Source organism: Octopus bimaculoides, chromosome 9, assembly GCF_001194135.2.
Source record: "Octopus bimaculoides isolate UCB-OBI-ISO-001 chromosome 9, ASM119413v2, whole genome shotgun sequence".
Classification (NCBI taxonomy): Eukaryota; Metazoa; Mollusca; class Cephalopoda; order Octopoda; family Octopodidae; genus Octopus; species Octopus bimaculoides.
Window position 1 is genome coordinate 34,784,716 of NC_068989.1, and position 3,264 is coordinate 34,787,979.

Sequence of the window (3,264 nt, forward strand, 5' to 3'; positions counted from 1 at the left end):
TATATATATATATATATATATATATATATACACACACACACAGACACACCCACACACATACATATGGATATATATAAGTAATTATTTAAGCATTGGGTATGTGCCTAGTAGTTAGCTGGTGAAGTACATTCACTGCCTATGGCTACCTGACATCATCCATGGTATTTACACAAGCATAGCTGGATCTACCTCAGGAATTCCTCAGTGTTTGTTGAGTATTTAACAAATGATAGAGACAGAAAATGGAATATATGAGAAACTTTATTGCTCACAATAATCGTTTCAACCCATGCTGCATTGATCCCTCACAGGTGAGATAATGTACAACTGGTCGTGGTGTATCCCTTGGTGCAGAATTGTCTCATCAGGTGATTTTACATGGGGTATCCCATTAAATAAACCCTGTTTCACTTGGTTTTAATGCAGCATTTTATTAGCGACTTTAGAGACAGAATCTGTCCCTCGCAATTCCTGCCTAAAGGCTTAAATCTGCGGTCACTAAAAACATGCTGTATTAAAACTGAGCAAAACAGGGTATATTTAACGAGATACCTCTTGTAAAATCACCTGATAAGAGAATTCTGCATTGAGTGATGCACCACAACAAGTTGTACAGTATCCCATCCAGAAGGGATCAATGTAGGATGGGTTGAAATGATCGTTGTGAGCAACAAAGTTTCTTGTATATTCCATTTTCTGTCTCTATCACTTGTTATATATACGGGCACACATGCATGTTTCTATATGTATATGTGTAGCTCCAGGATACATCTCACAAATTCTTTAAGGTGCATCATCAGTGATATTTGTGGGGTTTTAGGGAGTTTTGAGTCTTGCATCATTAGACCCCTCATCCAGTCAACCCAGCTGGTATTGATAAAATTCCAACTTGCATCTCAGCAGTAGCAAACTAGGGGTTCCAAGTCCACTCAGCACTTTGCAGAATGAACACTCCACAAAACCCTGCCACTCTATTTCACTTGTCTAGTAGCATATCTGCCAACCTTGAGTTCTACACTGCTCTACTAGCTCCTGGTATTTGACAAGCTTTCTCTCATGAGCTTCCTTTGTTCTAATCAGGGCACAGTCAGCTCCCACAATATTACCTGTTTGGTGAAATTTGAGCAGATAACTCTGGTTGGGCAGAGTGTTGTTGGTATGTGCTCTGGGAACTTTGTTTGGCATGATCCACATTCAGCTGTGGAAAATAGGCACATTTCAGTGATGTTCCAGTGAACAGGGCTTCTTTCTGGATTTGAGATAAAATGTAGTGACCATGTAGCGCATAAAATGATGGTGTAGTGTATGCAGGTTGAAGGCTATTGTATGTTTGAGTTCTGCCAAATGCAAGCTTTCTTTTCAGGTACATGATGCTGCTGTTCCCCATCCCAGGGTCTTGCAGGCCCACACCTTCCACACCCTCAGAGTTGACACACTTAATGTAGGCACACTGAAAGGTAGGTCTGGTGAGATTGTTGAGATACTTGAACGGAAACATGTAGATTTGTGTTGCATCCAAGAAGTAAGGTGGAGAGGGAGTTCTGCTAGGTTCCTTAAAGGCAAAGAACACAGGTATAAGATTTTCTGGGCAAGGAACACTGACAGGGTCGGGAGCATGGGTATACTTCTTGCAGAGAAATGGGTTGATAAGGTAATCGAGGTAGTCAGAGTCTGTGATAGAATACTTAAGATTAGATTAGTGCTTCAGCATGGGTTAGCAACCATTATCTCGGCTTATGCCCCTCAGTTTTATGGCACCCTCTTGCAGACTACCTCATCGATGAATGACAGGGACCTTCTCTTTGTGGCTGGTGACTTCAATGGGCATGTTGGACAACATGCAGGGGGCGTACATGGAGGTTATGGTTTTGGTTCCCACGGTGAGGCGGAATCCAGGCTGCTGTAGTTCTGCGATGCAAATGATCTTATGGTTTGTAATACTAACTTCAGGAAACCTGCCATTCACCTATTCACCTACCATTCTGGTAGACACACTAGTCAAACTGATTACATCCTCACCAGGAAACAGGAAAGATGGCTACTTATAAATGCCAAAACCTTCCCAGGTGAAGAATGCACCCCACAATATAGATTAGTAGTTAGCGACTTCAGGATCAGGGCTAAATGGATGCCCAGAAGATGACCAGCATAGAGAAGAAGGGTTTGGAAGCTTAAGGATCTTGCGAATGGACAAAGATTTAGAGACGTGTTTTTATGTGCCACCGGCATGGAATCAGTCAGCCAGCATTGGCATCAGCTATGCACAAATGGTGCTTTTTACATGCCACTGGCATGGAAGCCAGTCAGGTGGCACTGGCAATGATCATGCACAAATGGTGCTTTTTACGTGCTAATCAGGCGGTACTGTCATAGGCCACAACAATGACTTCACTTGACTTGACAAGTCTTCGCAAGCACAGTTTGTTGCCCAATGATTGAAGGGTACTCTTAAATGGGCCTGTTATGCTGCACTGGCATAGGCCACGGTTACAGTCTCACTTGGCTTGCCAGGTCTTCTCAAGCATATATCTCCAAAGGTCTCGGACAAAATAGAGGAGGATATAGCATCACATGATGTGGAAAGCAACTAGAGGTTCCTACGGGATAACCTGTTGAGAGCTACTGACCAGATCTGTGGATGGTGCAAAGTCCCCTCTCAACCCAAGGTAACATGATGGTGGAACAATGTAGTTGACAGGGCCATTAGGGAAAAGAAACAGGCATGGAAGGACTGGAAGAACAGTGGTAGCAGGGAATTGTATCAGATTGCCAGAAGAGAAGCTAAGAGACAGGTTTCCTTGGACAGAGGAGAAGCAGATAAGAGAAAATTTGCAAATGTTCTGTGTCATGAGAACCAAAGACTTCAAGTGTTTCGTGTTGCAAGACAGTGTGTGAGAGAGAATTGTGATGTAGGAGAGAAATGTGTCCGCATGGATGATGGCTCACTTGCATTTAATGAGGCTGCAAAGAGAGAGACTTGGAGGCGCCACTATGTAGAAGACTTCTACGGGACAACCTGCTGAGGGCCACTGACCAGATCTGTGGGTGGTGCAAAGTCCCCTCTCAACCCAAAATAACGTGGTGGTGGAACAATGTTGTTGACAGGGCTGTTAGAGAAAAGAAACAGGCTTGGAAGGACTGGAAGAACGGTGGTAGCAGGGAATTGTATCAGACTGCCAGAAGGGAAGCTAGGAGACAGGTTTATTTAGCCAGAGGGGAAGCAGATAAGAAAAAAATTGCCAACGTTCTGCGCCGTGAGGACCA

The 3,264-nt window shown here is 43.7% G+C and overlaps 1 protein-coding gene across 1 annotated transcript in view; it reads left to right on the top strand.

Moving 5' to 3' along the window:
- The window catches only part of LOC128248719 (max-like protein X), a 33,584-nt gene that overhangs the window by 5,577 nt on the left and 24,743 nt on the right, over window positions 1–3,264 (top strand).